The following is a 22,520-nucleotide window of genomic DNA, read 5'->3' as shown; positions in this document are numbered from 1 at the left end:
TAAAGCAAAGCTGGTAATTGGCTCAATCTCCAAAGACTGCTTCTGCCGTTGGTCCCTTGAGCAAGGCACCCCAGGTAGTGCCAGGAGTAGTGCAGGGTGGTAGAATTAGAGTTATTGAGAGACACCTTAGGCAAAGGTGTGACATAATTTCAAAAAATGTAAATTTATATTACTGAAAGTCTCTTTTTATGTTGCCTATTTGACTTGGGAAAATGTTAGCATGTCTTCACGTCTCTCAGCTTGTATTTACAATTTTCACCTGCAGCGTGCTGTGGTGGGAAACTATGTATTTGAATATAAGGCCTAGTGTGTACTCCTTAACGAATGCCAGTCTAAACTATATTACTTATTTGTTTTCCCTGTGTGACCTTGAGATTTAACCAGCCAGTGGAGCCAATTCTTGAGGATCAGCATTGTTGTATCACCTCAGTTGTTACATTACAACTTTATTTGCATATTACATGGACCTATTTTTGACACTGATATCATCCATCATGATCGGTATTACCCACATTATGCTCCTTCAACCTTTACAGATGTAGCCACCCACTCTGCTTTGTGTGTAAATGGTTGACTAGGTCACCATAGAAAGTGTTGTTTGAAGTAGTGAGACTGAAGCAGCTTCAGTGTGATTCACATACAGAAGAGCTGATTTGACTTGCCAGCTGCCAGAGGCTCTGCGCCTTACAGGAGTCAAAAATGCTGACGACAGGAGGAGATTAACGCTTTGCCTATGGCATCGCTCTTATCTGCTCTCTGATCACAGCATGCCATAGGTGCTCACTGTCACAAGATTACACTGCCAGGACTGTATAAAGACTTTGTGAGGGCCAGGTGCTCAAAGTTGAAATATATATATCAGCAATGTGTTTACAGTGTATAACTTGTATTGCCTGGGAGGCTTATAAGCCCAGTGAAAGTCCACCTAAATATATTTGTTATATAGATTTTAGAGATTTTGTGCATTTGCAGCACTGTTATTTGACTGTGGTTCTGGCATGGTCATAACTACATTTATTTTGTTTGTATTTTTTATTTTTAACAAAGCAATAGATATATCTGCACATAGAAGGTTGGTGCCTGTAGCTAGAAGGGCTGTGTATTGGCAAGAACTTGGTAATACAATGTGGGTCACAATACAGGGGTTGCGAAACCGTCAGCAAGGCTATTCATTGTGATTTTTTTATAATAAAACAACAATTTAACAATACAATTTTTGAAAAATTGTCATAGTATAAAAACACCATCATATGCATAAAAACTAAATGAAAGAAAAGTTGACTTTATCCAATTAGAACAGTAGCATCTGAAGACAACACTGCTATCTAGCAGTCTGGGTTGAGTTGTGCCGTGTTTTTGAGAATTGATACAATATTGTATCGACCCCTAGTGAGTATCTGCATAAGGTTTGCACTGTTTGCTTCACTGATCACACTGTTCCTGTGTGTTAGCCACTTCTTACGAGCAAAAATCTGGGAAAAATCTTCTCTGTGGGTGTACTTTAATGGAATTATGATATAACTCACTTTTGGAGGAAAGGCCATGCCCCGAACACCTCCCCCTAGCCCTCAAGCCCCTTTTCTCAGTCCAATTCTGTGTCGCACAAACATGGCACCCACCTCCACCTTGTCTCCTCCCTTTCTTTCATCACTCACCACACCATAGAGGCGGGGGAGGTTGTCTGGCTTCACATGTACACCACATTAAAATCCACAGTCCACCCTCCCGTTCCATCTCAGAGCATGGTTCACACTAGCAAATATGACGTAGGCCTAGCATGTGTACATAAATAAAAGTGTGTGAGGTGTTGTCATGTTAAGTGAGACTAAGTACGCTTAAAACCATGCAATTAAATCTTTACTATTTGTTTCCCCTGTCATTCCTTTTCTCTTGACCCACACTGTGCCCCTGTGTTTCTAATAAACGTTAGGCTTCTGTTAAGACTCTATTATTGATTGCATTATTGGATTATAGTAGGTCAGAAGAAATGTTAACCTTTTTAAACATAAAGTGTGAAATCACATTATTTACATCTCAAATGTTGCAAACAAATGCATACAAACTTGCATTGATTACTTTGATGACCATAATTAGGTATTTAGAATACACGTGTTGTTAATGTTCATGATATTCCAATCAAGCCTACCAGGGCCTGTGCTAGGTCAGTTTCACATTCTCTAAGGAGCCGTCATATCTCCCAGTCAAAATGATATGGAGATAGCAGGGCCCAGAGGACCTGGAGAAGGCACTGTTTCAGCTGCCCTGATCTATTGCTGCTTAAACTGCAACCAATGAACTATTATTAACCAATTAAACATTTAAAGTACGATTTCATTCTGGAATGATATCTTGGCTGATGTTGGCCTGATGTCTTATTTAAAACAGACGTTACGTAGGAATTGTGAATAGTGATTTCCATTTTGAGCCACTCCTAAAAGACAGTCCAAAAGGACATGCATTTCTGGACAAGCTGAGAGATACAGAACCGTCACTGAAAGTGAAAGTGGTCTGATGGGGGAGAGTAGTACGACAGGCTTTTAAATATTTACATTACATTTACATTTAAGGAATTCAGCAGACGCCCTTATCCAGAGCAACTTACAGTTGTGCTTTGCTGTTTACTCAGAAAATACCCTTAGCTAGTTTGTATAGGCTTGGATCTAAAGATACCTGTAAGATTAAATACTACTAAATACAAAAGCCAGCGTGGAATACTCTTGGAAGAGGTGGGTCTTTAGTCGGCGTTTGAAGACAGCGGAATATACACAAATATAGTTACACAGCGCTATACAGTTCTCACAAGCATTGCCCTGCCTGCTTCAGTTACATAGTACTGTTAGCAGTGTGCATAGCCTGGAGTAGCAATGAAAGAGAATGAAAGTCATTTTCACTATTAAAAGTCAGTGGAGCATCACAATGATTTTGTAGCTGTCATTTTAGATAAAAAATAAGGTAAAAATGTTACATAATGTTGCTTTAAGGTAGAACGAAAATTTTGAATAAAAAGCTGCAAATTATATTCTTAGTTTGCACTATTTTGTGGAGTGTTTGGTGGTGTGGTGCAAAAGCACACATATTGAAAATGTGTATAAATGTTTGTATATGTATTCAGGTCACCGGTGGGGCTACAAACTAAGCTATGTGACAGCATTCTGTGAATAATTATTTATTTCTTTTCTACATGTGAGGATTGGCCTTCCTTGCTACCACATAGAAAACTGATGATCTGGCATGACACTCTAGTAACTACAATTCCTTGTTTATGACCTTTTCATTGGATTTGCTAGTGTAATTAGTTTGCTCTGACCCACAGACATAAAAAGACATACTGCGGAAACAACCTCCACTATTATGGGATGCTGGAACATTGTGGCAAGGATCTGATTTGCATTCAGCCACGACAGCATATGTAAGAACAGGTAGTGATGTTGGATAATTAGTTCTGGATCATCTCAAAGGTGTTTAATAAGACTCCGTCAGGCAAGATAGCACTCTTCCACAGCCCTATAGCCCAATGCTGGAAGTCTTAATGCAGGTTGTGTGTGTACATCAGAACACTAATGTTAGCAATAGGTGAATTTGCTAATTAGAGTGGAGGTCTGGATACTTTTGGACAAAAAACTATTGTGTAGGAATTTGTGTCCTGGGTTTCAATGCAAATCCATTCAGAGCATCAGTGTATTTGGAAGCAAATGGCTCTTAGAATGCTTATTACATTTTATCCCCATATTTTATATGTAAATTATGAGCACTGTACTACAGTTACAGACCTTTGTTGTCAATTTGCGGATGTTTTGACTTGCAGTGAAATGCTGGACAGATGCTTACATAAAGAGGCCTTTGAGGAAAGTATGTCTTATTGCTGGCCAAAAGAGAACATGATTTTCCTTGACACTTTAAATGAGCCACATCACACAGGCAGAAGACACCACAATGCAGAGAAACCCTGAAGTGCAGCACAAGCAGAGGCAAAGCCATTCCTATATGAACACACACCACCTACACATACATCACATTTACACCCACATATATGCACCCTACTCATATGATGAACTGACCTTCTATTTAGAGGATTTAGGATTAGCAGGTATATCTGTCCGGGCATGCCTCTGTTCACACTCACACTGCTGTCAAAATGGTAACATGGTATCTAAGAAGGGGTAAAAAAGAGTAGTTCAGATTGTTTTGGACCATTTCTAGAACACTGTACACATGTCATATCACAAAACCCACTCAAATATCTGCAGTACATCATAGCTCATGCAGGAAGATGAAAGTCAGCTTTCCAAAACAAACAAGCCCTTTGCAGATGAAATTAGCATTTACTATGATGCCGACCTCATCACAATCATAGGTGCCAAAAAATCACTAGAAAACAGCTGCTTTATACATGTAATAAATCAAGTAGATGTGCTACTGCCTTAAGAATGCCTGTGAAGAGTAACAGATGGAACATGACCTTGTCTTATGTAACTGCTGTGAGTAGCAAGTAGCGAGCCTTGTTCCTGCTTGCACGAGTGAAAAAGCCGCAGGCCATAGCCTGCTAGTGGAACATGTACCATTTCTCCCTCGATCTCACTCTCACTTGCACCCAATATAGTAACTGCTGTTTCCCCATGCCAATTTTTGTCCATCGCATCATGTCCCATTGTCCATACTGTATTGAGAAAGTTGTCACTGTCTTGTAAAAACCTCCACAAAAAGCCTTCTTAACATTCAGTGGAAGTCAATGTAAAAATAAATTTTAATTCTGGAGCATGTCTATTGGTCTGTTCATCATGACATATTCACACAATATAAACAGCAACTGCTTTAAATGTTTTAAAAGAAAAAAAACAAGATTTTTTTTGTGTGGCAGCAACTATACACTTGCAATCGAAAATTATTTAACCCTCAATGCAAATTAGGTTTATTAGCAAAATGTACAAACTATCAGTTGTTTGCAATAAACCAATCAAACAGACTATTTAGACAATAGACAATTTAAACAGCTCAACACAACTAATGTAACAAATGCTGTCTCCAAATCCAACTACTAATCACTACTGCAGTCTCAGAATTATTCATGACCAGCGTCTGTAGTACTCAGTGGAGACCATTTTGCTGTTTTGACCTGCTGCCAGCATGATGCACTGCCAGACACCAGACCCATTCCTCATGGGCAGTGGCTTGCAGTTCACAAATATTCTTGGGCTTGCTGCTGCAAACACCTTCTTCAAATCCCACCAAAAATTTTTTATGAGGTTTAAGTCAGGCAACTGTGACGGCCACTCCAAAAGTGTTGTTACATTTGCTGCACAGTTACAAAAAAAAGCCAATGTTTAATTATATAGTTTCATAATTGTCAACATTTCCTAAATTCTGCTAGAACTAGGTTACCTGGTTATGATCTTAACCCCTGAAACAGCCTATGGCCAGCCAGTGGGCCGGCAGGCTGAAAGTGTTATTACAAACCTCTATTACCAAAGAATAGCCCCACCAGTTTGTAGAGAAGTCCCTACAGTTACTGAATAATACACCTCAGTGGGTAATACACCTTTCTGCGTTAAGTGGTTATGCAATGTTTTTAATACAGGCCAAGCAGAGGGGCCTTATCTACACGCTGTATAGATAATTACTGAACTACAGTGACATGTAAGCCCCATGGAAAAACTGAGTTAAGTGGGGTTTGAAAGACAGCCTAGCGTAGTCCAATGCAAATTACATTTTTCTCATAGTGTTAGCAGAAGAGGTTTCTCTCTGTGCAGAGAGCCTGGAGGCAACTGTGTGAGATTTATTACATGTCATGAGGGGAAGGAATGAGGGTGACAGGGGAAAGGGCTGAGTGATTAGCATGAGACCAAGTGATTAAAACAATGGCTTAACATTGTTCTTTTTCTCCAGGCTTAGAAGTGAGTGTGGTCATTCCTCAACCTGTGATTTTTTGATTATATGGTTTCTCTCTGGATGCAGTTTGAAATTATTGGAACTGCTTAGTTTACTATAATGCTAGATCATGGCAAAAACAGGAAAGGCTCTCAAGATTTCCACAATAGCACAATAGCATAATCAGTTGGAGGCTATTGGTGCATCGATTTACTTGGTGATGCAACAGGTCTAACCATAAACCTCTTAAACTACTTTTTTCCCCACCATTACAACTTAGAAAACAACTTAGCTAGTTTGCATTGCTTTGCATGTATTTATCGATTAGTAATCCGTAAGTGTAATAAAAGTCAGGGATTAATTACATGCAGGTTCTTATATTATTGTTAACAGTAGCAGCAGTAGTAGAATTGGTGGTGGTGGTGGTGGTAGCAGAAGTAGGTATGCATGTATAGTTATAGATAAAAGTAATATGAAATAAAAAATGTCCTCTGGCTGCCTGGAGTTACATAATGCACATTAAATGTATGACACACATATACATTCGACTGACAAATAAGATTATTGTATTACAAATAATATGTTAAATATAACTCATAATACAACAAAAAGTTGGCCTTTTATGTAGGTAGATTTTTCATAAAGGTTTTTTTTTTTCATTTAAATAAGTAACAGTGTTGAATTTTGATTTTAAGCACATAACTAGCAAATACACAAAGCATGGTTATATATATTGTATGTATATGAATTATATATATATATATATATATATATATATATATATATATATATTTTTTTTTTTTTTTTTTTTTTTTTTTTTTTTTTAAACTGCACTGCGTGTTGCAGGGCTGTACTTTGCAATATACCTTCTTAGTCAATATTAAAGTTTCACAAAGTTTTTATTGGGTGACTCATAAAAAATGCTGTTTTCTAGGTGCTGTAGATACATGTTAAAACTGTTAGCATTATTTTACTAACATATACATATAGTTGTCATATGTTTTAGTGCTGATTATAGTTATGCTCTATGTTTTCATTCTTTAACATTTACCTTACATACATACATACCCATACAAATGACACACCAATCATGGACTGACCCATACATAGTTAGATCTACAGGTTTAGTATTGAGCACAATTATCTAGGAGCAGTGATCTGTGGGTTTTTAGGCATATAGGCATGTGGCCTTTCTGTCTGCTCGAACAAGTCTGACCATTCTCCACTGACCTTTCACATTAGCCCTTCCACCTGCAGAACTGACCTCACTGGATTTTTGCATGAAAATCCCATGCAAAGGTAAGCAAAGTGCTCAAACCAGCTTGTCTGGTACCACCAATTATTAATAATCCCATTCCCAAAATCACTAAGATTACATTTGATGTTGATGCAAACATTACCTGAAGCACTTTGCCCATATCTGCCTGATCGTGATACTGCACTGCTGCCATATGATAGCTGATTAGATAACTGTGTGATTGAGTGGGTGTACAGGCGTTCTTATTAAGTATTTAGTGTGTGAAGTGTGTGAAGAGCTGAATAAAGAGTTTTTTCATAATAGATTGATTAGATGATTTAACCACTGAAATTATTTAGTTGTCATTATTTAGTTGTCATTCATGCAGAACTACTGTCTTTACTAAATAACCCCACCTTTTTAGGGGGGTACGCTATATAAAGTGCAGTGTATTGTGTAAACAACAGTATGTAAACAGAGCAGAGGGTCGCTGGAGTGACTTTCTGGTGTGTCAGCAGTTGAGTGTTATGACGTTTGTTTAGATTCAGTGAGTAAACAGTGTCAGCTGTGTGTTTATTTGCTGTTAGGTGAACGTGGTAGGTGTGATCAGTTTCTCAGTTCAGGGGTAGACACTGGTCTTTAGGCTGGTGGTTTGGACACTGTTGTTAGAGTAGCACTTCCCAGATCATAGAGGGCAAACCAAGCTGAGATGTGTAGGATCTGAGACGACGCTCCTGGCGTTCCTCAAGTACTTAACAAGTTCTTGATGCAGGGTGGGGCGCATCTGGAGAGCACTCTTAAACAAATACTCCTCAGTATGAGAGTATTCTCCAATATTTTTCAGTCTGATTTCTATTTTCTATATCTGTATGATATGGCCATTGACCAGGGATAATAATTTCAATGCTAACTTTAGCTAAAATGAGCTTTTATCCCAATACACTATGCATTCTGCTGACCTCATCACGTTTCATATTTGCTCAGTACCCTTTACCACAACATTTCTCTGAGGTGGGACACCTTTAAATAAATAAAAGTCAACGCGTTGACACAAGGTGTGATGGCATGTGATCAAAATCACATGACTTCTTAAATGTCCAATCATAGATAAGTGTGGAGCAGTCTTCAGGAAGCCCCCCGTGTGAAAACCATCCAGAAGCCAGTGGTGTAGGTTTTCAACAAAATCAATGTTTTTCTGCTAGTTTTTATTAGAATGTGTTCATTAAAACATTATAATATCACGTAATCCATAATCCATATGTGTTATTTCAACTTTTCTAACATTTGCCTAATGTGGCACAGATCTGAAAGGACTTCAGTCAGACAGAAATTGTGTGGAGGGGTATAGATTGTCCTATAGTAATGGATATTTACAGGGTTTTAGTCTTCTAAAGGATTATTATGTCTCACTAATAAAGTATTACTCTTACACAAAAAACTTTCTCCAAAACATGAGTACAGAAGAAGGAAAAACAACCTTCTTAACTTCCAATTCAAGACAATGTATAAATTTTAAGAACATTTTAAGCTTTTCTATTGGTCCATTGGCCATGAATGTAAAGACTGTGCCACAATTTAAAGAACAACTACTACATTCAAATGGTGTCACAAAAGCGAAAAAAAAAAAAACATCAATGCATGAAATGCAACAAAACAACTATAGCAGTCTATTTGAACATGTAACATCTACACCTAAAAGTATATACTTTATAACAATAATATCTAGTAATAACATGCCACTTATTTAGGAGATGAGACTTATTAATTAGATTAAATGAGACACGTATACAGTCTAGGACAACATACATAAGTGACTAAAATCTGACATGTCCACACCGTCCTCAACTAATCTGATCTGTGTCACATTAAGGCAAAAAAATCAGATTTGAGTCATTTCAGCCTGGTATTGTAAATGCAGCCTAAGTGGTCCTTCAGGCCATACCAGTATCCAATGTTCTCCAGAATGGTTTGATATTACACTGAAAATTTGAGATACTTCATCTTTTAGATAAATGAAAAAACAAAACATGTATGAAAGAAGCCCCCGTTTACACTTGGCATTAATAGGCGTATCTGATCCGATTAGAAATGATTGACAATAAGCTTAGCCGTTCACACCTGGCATGTTAAATGTGTCTCCCGTTACATTAATAATTAACTGATTAACTGTTGGTGCACCAATGAGTATCACCATTATGCAGTAGTAAGTTAGTTATTGTAGCATCTTCAGCTGACGTGTATGGACGTTGGACAGTGGTCTCGCGGTTATTACACAGTTTCCGGCTGGGGCAGTGAAAAGCTTGGTGCAGGCTGGGGTTTGCTGTAGGGATGCACTGAAGTGTTCATACTACAAGAATAATGCAGCTGTATCTGCCCTGACCACCTCCGAATGTGGTTTGAATGATTGGATTACAGTGTGAGACACATTGTACCCTGTTCACACCTGCACTTTGTGCTGCCCACTTATGATTGGAGCACCCTGGACGCATGTTAATGCCTGGTGTGAACAGAGCCTGAGACAACGGCTATTTTCAGAACGCTCTTCAGAACCTTTAGAGTCTGGTCATTGTATGAATACTGTATTTCATTTGATTCTACATCCTGACCAGCTAGAAGAGAATAAGAAGATGAAGAACTACCGCATCATTAGGGATCAAAATTGCAATCTCCCAATGACTTCCTTGCTATATATTTTGTATTTGACCCTATTTCTGTCCTCCTTCTCCTCAGTTCCATATATATTGTGTTTAGTGTCAACTCGCATTATCCGACACCATCTAAAATAAATGTTGCACCATTGTAAAAGACCCAGAAGGAGCCCACTGTTGACACAGAGACTTTAAAAAGCCAGAACCTGAGGAAGACAACATCCTTTGGCCAGATGAGACCTAAATAGAGCTTTTTAGTAATGCACATCATTGTACCATTAACAGAAAGAAAGAAAGGTGCCTTCAAAGAAAAAAACCTGGTCCCCACAATTAAACATGGAACATGGTGCACGTTCAAAGATGTTTGGGGGTTGCTTTGCTGCTTCTGGCACTGGATGCCTTGACTGTGTGCATGGCATTCTGCAATCTGAAGACTTCCAAAGACTTTTGGAGTGCAATGTAGGGCCCAGTGTCAGAAAACTGGGTCTCTGTCAGAGGTCTTGGGTCTTCCACCAGCAAAGACCAAAAACCATACTGCAAAAAAACCCATAAATGGTTTAAGATGGTTTAAGTGCTGGCGAGTTCTGAAGTGGCCAGTAGTGAGTCCAGATTTAAAGAACACCTGTGAAGAGATCTCAAAACAGGTGTTGAGAGAAGGCACTGTTTGACTGAGTGACTTGGAGCAGTTGGCAAAAGAACAGTGGTCCAAAAGCCCAGTAGAGAGGTGTATGAAACTGATTCATGGTTACAGAAAGCAGTTATTGTTTCCCAAGGATATTAAACTGAGGGTACTAATAATGTTGTCCAGTTTCTGGAGTTCTATGTGGAATGATATCTTTGTCTTTTCTGTGTTGTTCCAATGCCAACAAAAGAAAGAAACATGAATTTCCCAACTGCAATAGTGTGGAGAACTGGGAGAAGTGGTGCATGTTCTGAAAGAAGTGCTTTGGTGCCAATATTTTGACCATGGCTGTATAATGGTTGCATATTGTAATGACTGGAAGTAAGGTGTTAGGTGGGTGCTCTCGTGGAGAGGTGAATACTTATACGCTCCATTAAGAGATACGCAGGGAACACGTCATGCAGGGGTTTCAGAATCAGTTTTAATGAGCAATGAGAGCACCTCGACTTCACTCGTCACAACTTCCCAGACAACACCAGCTGGAGAACCCAGGCTACAACCCAGCACAGTTCACCATACGCACACAATCTCCCACGTTTTCTTTCAAACTCTCCATCATTCGCTCTGGCTCTCTCATGCACATGCGCACTGTACCCCACCTTAAAGTGACCGTTACAATATCACAAAAACAAAGGCCTGTGGGGAACTAGTTATGCTTATACTACTTACATTATATAAGATTATCCCATTGAAACCAAAACTACCGCAAAATAGTACTGGTGAAAACATTAAACCATGTCTTTCTTCAACTGAACAACTGCTTTTGGCCATTCAAGTAATCAATCAAGCATCAACACCTAAGGTGCTAAATGTCCAGCGCTCTGTGCGTTTTGCTGAATGCATCCTTGGAAAGCTGTCGTTCAGGTATCACCAGGAATATTCCAACCTCTGACCAGTGAGAGTAACAGGTGTCAGTCAGTGCTATTTGAGTTATGAGACCCAGGCTGTTAATCAGCATGATGAGGCCTTCACTGCAGCAGAACAGCTGGTTGTCATTATATAGTTAGCACACATTTTTAAAAAACAAAGGTTTGCTAAGTGGTTCACGGCTTAAGTGTCCTTATGGTTCTAAGAACACCCACATTTATATTATCTGGAGGTTCTTTAACCTTTAAAAGGGATCTTCACACATAATTGTTTAATAGTGCCATTCTGGTTCTTAATAGTAGAATGTTACTTAATAGTAGAAGCATTTTGGTAAATGAGATGCGTAAGCGCTTAGAGAAAGCATCTGTCTATTAACACGGACTGTCCTCATCCAACATATGTCATCAAGTATTGTGTTGTGGCAGCTGTATTGTCTTATTGTTCCTGGGAAGATCTAAGGAGGTACTAATGTCATCACTACTGTCTTCCCCATTTACCCTCCTTCTTCCTTCTTCCCCTTCCCCCTTTTCACCTTCTTCTCCTGATTGCGTTACCGTCAACACCCTCTTCTTACCCAGTCCACACCTTCTTTCTCTTTCTCCCTTCACCTCACCTAAGGTATTTCAAGGTGTCATATTATTCCCCTTTTCCACAAGTAACCACAGTTATTACTAAATGTCTGTTACATGATTTAGTAAAAATACCACAAGGTCAGGCACCAAAAGTACCCTTTTAGCTTGTCTGACAGCCCTGTTTAGAAAGGTGGGTTTAATTGATGATAAACAACTGCTCACTACCCCCCCCCCACTCCTCTCAACTACATGAACTCTGAGACTGTACTCTCCTTTATTCTCCCAGTGTGCACTAGCTAGCTAATTGTTACTTCACCTTGAGTTCACGTCTCTCTTTGAACCTAATAATTTTGACCTGTGGCCTGCCAATTCTGACCTGTGCAGAACTACTACTTGGGACACTGTATTTTTAAGAGTGTGACCTATATAGCACTCGGCTAAGTCTATTTCTCATCACAGTTTTCCCATTATTCATACACCCTGAGCCTTGGAGATGATGGGCCTGTAGTGATACAGACTTTGAAATAAGCATATAAGCCAGATAATTATTCCTGCCAATGAATGTAGATTCAAGTAGAATCTACATGAGGAAGTCACTGTGTGCTGCTGGATGTGCAAAATGTCCCAATAGAGGCGTCAAGAAAGGACTGCCATAATAGAGAATAATACTTAGCGTTCAGTGCAGGGTTCTTCAAAGAACCACTTTTGTAAATGGGATATCAATTTAACCGTGTATCTAAGCAAAGAACATTTAGGGATTGTGATACATTAAAGGAACTTAATATCATGTGAAAGGGTTCGACCTATAACCTTTAAATAATGTGGAGGTTCTGTTTACATTAAGAAGGCCCTTCAAACTCACCAGCTTTTTTTGTAATTACAACCATGATTCTTAAAAAGGTTCATTAGGACAAGTTACTCAAGCAGTTTGCAGCCCGGGACCCATGGAACTCCATAGATGTATTATATTTATACAATCAAACTGATCAAAGATTTGGAACAGTATGAGAAAATATATGCTATCATATTTGTTTGATGAAAGAACACGCTCTTTTCTAGAGATGCAAGCTCAGTATTCATTCAACATGGTTTCATCAGGATACTTTGTATCAGATTCATGGCCTCAGTTGCTAGAAGTGTAGGACTGCTTTTTAGATTGGGTTCTACTGTCACTGTTCTCACTAAACTGATTGGTTGTCATTGGAGGTCAGCATTTGTACTTGGCATGTGGTTCATTCTTGTTGATTTATTGAGTGATGAGCATGGGAATGTTGTGACATCTCATTTTCTCATAATATGCCTCATATTGAAGTTTATGTTGGCTTGCAGAACCCCTCTTCAACCCATGGTTTAAGGGTGTGAAAGTGATTCTTCTCCAGCATCAGCAAAACTCTTTTTGGTGCATGTACTTTTTTATGTGTGTGCGCTTAATTCTTTCAGAATTATTGTAAATGCTGATTTGTCAAGTTGGCGTAATGGTGTTAAACGTTAAAACATGGGCTCAGATCATCAAACACTGTATGCCAAACACTCTATAGCATATTGTGTATTGTACACTGATTATTCTAAGTTAGTTTTTACAGGTGAATTTTACACCGAGCATAGTTTCTGTACAAAGTTGGAAAATAAGTGCCACTACCTATTTTTACACCAGGCTGAATGCACATTCTGTCTGTCTCACAGATATCCTCTCTCTCTCACACACACTCATACAAATTCACTCCAGGGTGTGGCCTGTTGTTCTTTCATCGTGATCCAAGCGCCATGGTGCTGTGCCCTGTGTGAGCTGCCATGCAGAGGCAACAAAAGAACATTGCGTAAAGTTCTCAGAGCCATTTCAGATTAGTCACAGAACAAAAGACAGAAAACCTACCAAGAAACGATAATTACCTATAAACCACTTTTGCTCTGAAGACTTTACACATCCACTGTATAAAGTCTGTGTATGAAGCTTGAACAGTCAGTTATTTCTGTAAAGTATTTAATTAACTGCTACACCTCCAGCAGAGTTCATATCAGTTCACTCTTCCCAGGAGGGTGGATGCGAACTCTGCCGGAGGTGATTTTATACATTTGAGGTTACCAAGTATTTAAAGGATTACTTTGCTGAAAAATCTCATTTACAAATTTTCCCCTGAAACCAAATGGAAGACATAACCGACATAACTTGTTTGTGACAAGGTTTACTTCTTTAGTTTTGCACTGGAACTAACAAGGCTAATGTAGCTAACAAGCAATCGTAGCCAACAACATTCTTGGACAGCTCAACACGATTGGAGGAGAACACGAACCGCCAATTTTCTTACATGAGCTAACAGTTGACATTTCATTACTGTCACACAAAAACCTTGCATCTCTAAAATCGCAATTTTACAGTAGGAGGAAAACCCTTCGTAACCTTTCTTATTTAACCTTAAGTATTTCTATTGGTCCATTCATCATAAAACTTTAACACAATGTAAAGACAAACTACTAAAATTTGCATCATGTCAAAAAGTGAGAATATAAAAAATGGAGATACAGGGTTTTGCAGGGCAGCACAAATCTAGATTTGGCGTGTACTGTTGTCAAATGTATATTCCTTGAAATAATTGCTTTAACATTGCTTACTCATCGTATTCCATAACATATTAACTTAAAAGTACTGTTCTGTACAACTTTATATAAACCTTCCGCTGTTTAGGAACAATTCAGCCCAAAGCAGAGAGGGTGCACATGTTACAACAAGCCTCATAGGTGGGTTTCATTTTAACAGATAGAAAAACAAATGACCAGATACAATATGCATAGAATTTAAGACATTTCTATGTTGTTTGAACCATACCAGCTTTCCAGCCTAAATACATAACAATAGCAAAATGCAAAAAAGCAGAAATTACAGCAAATATCAGTATATTAAATATATAATGTATACATGTTTGTGCATCTCAGGACATGTCTAATTAATGTGTATTTAAAACTACCTAAAACTGAACTAAAATCTTACTGGGAGGTAAGTTTATTGAGGGGTTACTGTAGTCCAACAAATCCCGCTGTGTGGAAGTTTATTAGACTCTGAAATGTATTATCTATATTACCAAGAGGCACCAAGATGTTAAATTCACAGATTATCTTTTTATGTTAATTGTCTTGTCATATTTGTCATTATATGTTCATGGGGGAAATCATATGTGTTACAATGTAGCACATTATTTAAGACATCTAAAGTTGAAGAGAGGACATATACTATTGTAGCGAATCATGTAACGACACATAACGGACATTACAGGGTGGTGCTGGGTGATTGGCAGCTTTTCCTACAGGGCAAAACCAGATGAATTCACACACTATTCTATGCCAGCATTTAACATTCCTCTTTAAATAAAGCTTATGTGATTGGAACAACACTGCTATTGCCTCTTTCTCTGTCTTTACAAATCAACTTATCAGTGTAAACAAAAGACCGCAAGAAAAGCCAATCAGTGTATTCAGTAGAGCACTAGGCCCCAGGGGCAACACACCCTCATGCCTGGTGCAAAACCAGCAAGAGCTAAACCTGATTCAGAGATATGAAAAAAAAAACTATAACCTATAGAGTTGCTGCCAGTGAGGGATCGGGGGGATTCGTACTGAGTGGTTTTTGCTTTATGAAAGTACTCCCTTAGTATAAATATGGGAATGCAGCTTGTGTGAGAAATACTGCAGCAGGCCAATGCTACCTTTAGAGACAGCAATTACATGATACCAATATTAAATGTGAATGTTCTCACAATTATCTATTCTATCTGTTTCATCATGCCCTCAGGTTCAGTCTGAGACTCTCAAGGGGCCTCGCCCTTCAAACACATTCACTTTCCTCACGCCTTTAATGGCTATGCTTAGCAAGTTTCTGGCTCCTAGTTTGTAGGAGTCATCAAAGAATCTAAGGGAGGCCACTTTCTGATTCTTGATGATACTTGATTGACTGAAACAGGTTTCAGTTTAAGGGTAAAGCGAGAAGTGAGAATTAACTTATCTTAAACATACATTAAAAAGGTTCTTTGGAATCTTTGCAATCCTAAAGAACCTTGTTTTTTTCTAAAGACTTCTAAAGACAGAATTGCTCCAAAGAGATTTTAATGATGATTTTAATAACGGCAAAGCAGAAGTGATATTCAAGGTCCAGCTATTGTTCACTTTTTAGCATGCAGCGTCTTTGTTCATTTTGAAAGCTTGATTGTCAGAGGATGAGACACCTGGGCGATATTTGAAAGAGGCTTCTTGAAACAGGCTACAAAACGAAAGTTAGGTCAGTGATACGTCTCAAGGATGCAGACCCTCTTGTGGGACCCACCTTTTAGGCACCTGCATTTTAACAGTGAATGTTTGGGCTTAGTTTAATAGTACATACATACCAATTCATTTGTAAATAAAATGTTATATGATATACATTATGCTCCCTGCACTATAGTACTGTTCCCTATGTGAGCTATTCACTTCAACATTCATGAATTGGACTGGCAGCATATTGTGGCCTAAATATGCAATTTCAGTGCAGCTCTACTTTGAAATGTATGTGTATATATATATATATATATATATATATATATATATATATATATATATATATATATATATATATATATATATATAGGGTTTTTTTTCTTTTGCAGTACTGTCTTACACATTGTCCTCACAGCTTGCCTAACGTTGCCAAAACACACAAATCTGTCAGCGTGGGAACATATCAAATAATTACAGAGCAGAGCATGCATGCAAATCATAGTTGAGAATTTCTGGTGTGTAAATTATCAAATGACTTTGCTGGTTGACATATACCTTTTTAAATGTACTGAAACAGTGGAAGTTTCCTAATGTGACTTTTACACTATACTGTTGGGCCCTTGAGCCTACCCTTTCTGCTCCCCGGGCGCTGGAGTTGGCTGCCCACTGCTCTGTGTGTGTGTGTGTACTCACTGCCCCTAACACATGTGTGTGTATGTGAGTGTGTGTTCACTACCAGATGGGTTAAATGCGGAGGACACATTTCGCTGTACAGTGTACACTGTACAGTAACAAATACGTGCACCAACACGTGCAAGAGACCTGACAGTTCAAGAAGCGTTTATGTCCTGATTCTTTAAAAAAGCTTTTAGGACTTACAAGCTGAGAACTTTACACAAGTGAAAAAGTCCTGAGGCGTGGCTGTAAATCCCCCACAAGGCAGCACTTAGACAGCTATTAAACATACCACACATAGCACATCCCTATAGGTTGTGCTATGCTAAAACAAATACCAGTGGATTTGTACTATATTGGTGGATCTACACAATTTAAGCAACTGATGAGTAGTAAAAGGTGTGTATCCAGTATAGTATGCTGGATCTCCAAGTAGTGAGTAGATTGACTAAAGCTCTGAAAATTGTTTAGTAAACTGAGTAATTGTTTAGTTTTTATTATTGTCATTTTTTATATGATAAAAAATATTATAAAAAGTATTGTAATATATTACTACAGGCTATTTGAGTACTAATAGTGCCCTTTAAGAATAAACTTTAGAGCACATCAGAGACTGAGGTAAATTGCTTTACAATTACAAAATTTATTTGTTTTTTGTGATCACACAATGTTTTCAGTGCTAGGAGGGTGAAACACCACCACATCTTGTCAATCTACTGCTAACGTAATGTTTTTTACATTATTTTTGTTGCATACAAACACTCACGCAACCCCACACGCAGAGGCAAGAGTGGATAGTGGACCAAACATAGCGAACTCTCAGAGTAAGTGGACCTGGGTCCAGAAAAAAGATCTAGTGTAAAAATGGCCTAAATCATGGGGGGAAGAGGGAGGTCTGGCCCACCCTGAGCTGGACTGTAAACTACATTTGATTCTGTACTTTAACCCAAACAAGCCCTCTACAATCATACCCGCTGCACATAGTTAACTACTTGCCTTAGTTAAAAGGAGTAGACACATATTTGTGAACAACAATAAAGCACAATTAATCACATTTGAATGATTTAGTTTCAAAGCTTATAGAAAGCTTAGATGTTATTCCTGATAACTGATCACTCCCTTTTCTGGCCTACTGCTTAATTATGGATCAATTAGGAGTCCAATATGAATGTTGATCAAGTTACTGAAGCACCAGCCTCTAGCTAATGTATTCCCTACTCACCACTCCCAATTCTCAGTGTGACTTTTCAGACCTCACCACCTCCCTGTCTCCTCCCTGTTCTTCACCATTCCTAAACTGCGCTCTTGGATCTTCATCAAGAGTAGGTTTTGCCCACCAGCAGCAAAGCTGAACCCACCCAAAACTTTCCTCCTGTTTTGCACTGACTTCTCAATTAAACGAAGGTGTGGTAGGCTCACACAACACTGTGTTTGTTTCTGATGTGTCCATGCATGCTTATAACTTTGGCTTTACTATCCGAACCACTGTGAGTCAGTAAGGTTCTCAGTGATTCAGAGCCTATGTTGAGTGTAAATACAATTCATGAATCATAAATCACCATTGTTTGGCGAATCTACTGTGCACGTCAGGTTTTTACGTGCAAAACTGCAGCAGGTATCTCAGATCTACCACAGTACATCTGTTTCATTATACAGTTAACTCTGAATGTTTAAAGCCATGACCTAATATGTGGGATAGTCTCTTATAATAAGAACAGCACCCAGCCTTAGCTGAAGAGAAGCATGCCTAGACGTGCAAATACACCATAAAAGTTGCTCTCCTTATGAATGAATTCCGTCTGTTCCGTCATTTGTGAGCTGCTTCTATCAGATTCCTTCAGTGTTTACAGTACATTATACAGTGTGGCTAGTCTGAGCATTTATGCATCAGCTTATAAACAGGATGAAGAGAAAAGCTTCAGGGACAGATTCAACAACTAAAAGGCCTAGGCCTAATAAAATTTGGCACTCAGTCTAGAGTGGGATTTAATACCATAGCCCTGAGTGATTTAGGGGTTTCTCAGATCATATTTCTGTGAACAGTCATAACCATGTTTGGTAGTCAGTGTGGGGAGCCTGTGTGTGCGTGACATGAGGAGATGTTTTTGGGGGATGTGGCTCTGAGGGGTGAGGTTCTTTTTGGCCTGCAGGGTAGGTTGGGCAGCAGCGGGGAGGAAGCCTTCACCTGTGCTGTCCTGACAAAATGAATGTGCCTGAACAAGCACAAAACTCTCGTGTTCCAATGCAAAATCTGCCCTTTCCCTTGTGCCATTATGCTAATACAGTGCTGTTAGTACTCTTCTACCACACATAAACATCAAAAAGCAGTCTTGGACTGACAAGTAGAGGAGTAGTAGTTTATTAGTTTTCAGTGAGGGGGGGTATTATAATGTCCTTGTAAAACTTTTTAAGGCTTCACAAGCCGGTGATTGGTAATTAGCACAGTTGTGCAGTTTGTGTGTTAAAATTATACTTAAGAAATATAAAATGCACTGTTTGTTATGTCTGAGTATTTTTAATACTCAGGCCAACAGTTATTAGAAGGGCCAACAGTTACTTGTGCTCCCACTGGGTCTTGCCGTTCCATATACCCAAACTTTAGGGGATTCTGTTCTGTATGCAAGTTCTAACAGGCAAAATTGTGCTTGGGTGTACCACCAGACAAATAACTATGAGTATTGTGATGTAGTTTGGCTTCTATAGTATTAGTCTGGCATCCTGCTACACTCCGGTTTTAAAGTTCCATTTGCTAACATACTAGTTTTCTTGCTCGTTGCCACATATTACATTTAATTGGCGTATTGCAACGTAATGTTATAGTGTGATGCCTATTCTTGTGTATGATCTTATATGCCATTTTTGAATGCAGCTTTATGCTTGGAAAAAAAAATGGAAATAGGGAAACCAAGAGAAGTATCGAGACTGGGTATAGCAGGCAAAATTTAGTGCAGCTACGTTATCCCTTAGGAAACTTTTCTTTATGTATATTATAGTCTAGCAGTACTTGACTCCAGTTTCAATCTCGAGGCCACTCTTATCACTATCTGCATTGTAAGCATAGTTATTTTCATAAACATGTCATTGTCACATGTCATCTGTATTCTTTAAAATGAGAGACCACTGCCGTGCTCTTAATGGTCCCTTTCCAAACGAATGCCTTTTGCGGTACTGAATACATGCTAAAGGATTATTTCAATGGTTGAAATACGTTTATATGCTTTTACTTTCACTCAAGTGTAGAATTTGATACACTAACCTCACTGTCTTTTAAGTATAGCCTGGTTCTAGAGGACCCTCTGCTCTGCACATTTTAGTGTCCTGCTCCAACACGCCACTTTCAACTCCTGGCCTGTTAATTGGCTGATTAGCTAGATCAGATGTGCTGGGAGCAGGATAAACCCTAAAATGTGCAGCTCAGGGGGTCCTCCAGGGCCAGTGTTGGAAAACACTGAAGTATAGAATAGGAAACTAGTATTTTAGAACCCCAGAAAGGACAGAAAAGTAATTTTTTGCATTCTTGAACGGTAGCTAGCCATATTCCTCCTGAGTCAAACTAGGCCCAGCAAACACCTACCTGTCATGACAAAGAGACATATTAAAATGACTCAGTGATTAAATATGCTTTGTTGGTTTAAGGTAGTTGATCTTTGCCAGATGCCATGGCGTAGTCACTCACTCGTACACTTCACAGTGGAAGCAGACATGTTGTTTCTAGAGTGATATTTACACAACCGAACAGAGTTAAGGAAAGGATCCTTCCCATTTGCGGATTCACCTTTCAGAGTGACCCACCACAAGCAAATCCACAACTTGTGATGACACTGGCTGCCTCATTAGCATTGCACCGGCTATTTTAAGAGCGGTTCACACTTTACGTAACATGCACTTCTGCACTTTTCAGTTACACAAGGTTTTTTGTCTTTTGGAAAAACACTTCAGGGAAAAGCATGAAACTAAAGAACTCACTCAACTCGATGGACCTGTAGTCCTACAGAGTCCTAGTTTTGGCGTGTGTCAATCACACACACACCGCTTTAGACCCCCGGGCCAATAAACAGTGTAAAAAAGCTGCCGCTGTCATAAAGGCCTGTGGAGACTTACAACACCATCCAAGTGCTTCATTTTCTTCTGAGGGGACAGGTTTCATTCCAGAAGGGCGGTGTCAGAGTCACGACCCACAAACCGACATGTTCAGGCTCATAAAATGAAGATGTAAGAAAGCTTTGTGAATTGACTCAATTCCGATTCAGAATGAGAATCGATTCAGATGCATACATTATTTGCACATGGACCAAATATGTCATTGCAGTTTTGTCCTTTGGTTGAATTTGGGAATAAAGATATTTAGATTTGATTCATTACCAGCATTACACTTTGAAGTATGTGCCTAAATACACAATTAAATTGCTTTTGATCTTTTCCAAATGGTATCACCCATGTAAACTTCACAGTGGAAGCATACAGTAGGGTCCAAAGGGCAGTGCATATGCTTCTATTTTGCATTGCTTTGTAATGTAATACATGTAACGTGAGTGTTTCATTACAAACCATTATATCAGAGCTTTAAAGTTTGACATAAATTTCAGAATTTCTTATTATTTGGTGTGTCTTCCTTTTGCCTTAATGACAGCGTGCACTCGAGCTGCATGGACTCCGCAAGTTTATACAACAGCCTCTGACGAGCAGATCAAATGCACCTTAGTGTTGTCTTAACACAAGCTAGTTTTTGACGAGGTGTTAATATTATCAATATGTCAAATTATGTTTCATATTTCAGGTCTTGAATCTTGAATATTTAGTCAGACCTATTTTTGGTTTTTAGCTTTTTTCCAAATCCATAAACATTCCTTAATTTATTTCTATATTTTTTTATGGTCATTTGTCTGGTTTTTCAGTCATACACACATTTAAATTAGTATATGTTGTGCCTTTGTGTCATTATTAAAATTACATTATTTAAAAAATAAAATCAGGCTGTACAAACTCAGAAACTGCCACTCTCCCAATCTACCATCAAAGCACACCATCATCACTGTAGTTTCTACGAACATGCCCCTCCTCAGCTTGCCTTTGTGATTAGATTAAACTGGGCAGTGTTTCAGAGGACTATATGGTGTGCCTCAGTGAACAACAATGGCAAACTCTGAATTTAATTGATTCAAACATTTCAAGTGGATTCGCATAAATGAAGCATATCAAAACAGTTACTGCTCATAGTAAGCTAATAAAGTACAGTGATTGTGTAAATGTGTTTGAATCAAGTGCTTTTACAGTTCACCTTTTCTGTGACCTTTAGGATTTAGTGGGAAATCTACTGTACAACTACTGTAGACTGAGTTTTCTATTAGGCTGTGCTACGTGTTTTGCAATACTAGTAAAACTATAGCCAACTGAAAAGAAACAACCACAGGTCCCTAGGTCCCTTTATGGTGCTGGATAATGCCACCTATAGACGTGCACAGTAACAACATGCACTTTGGTTGTGCTCTATTATTCCATTGCACTGGACTTTCTTGCAATTTAGGAATGTGATCCTTCCTATCTAACATGATTACTCCCATTTTAAAATATATTTAAAATAGTAAGATTGCTTTTTGGTAAGGTTACCACAGGTACAATGGAATTCTTGCATATTGCTTATTTTAGCCTTTTAAACTGCAAAGGCCTATGAGTGGGCCAAGACTTCAATTCTGAACTGTCATAAGTGCATCGTTTTGTGTCTTAGCTGTCAA

The sequence above is a fragment of the Salminus brasiliensis genome, chromosome 14 (genome assembly GCF_030463535.1).
Source record: "Salminus brasiliensis chromosome 14, fSalBra1.hap2, whole genome shotgun sequence".
In the NCBI taxonomy this organism is placed as follows: domain Eukaryota; kingdom Metazoa; phylum Chordata; class Actinopteri; order Characiformes; family Bryconidae; genus Salminus; species Salminus brasiliensis.
Note: the sequence above shows the minus strand (reverse complement) of the source record.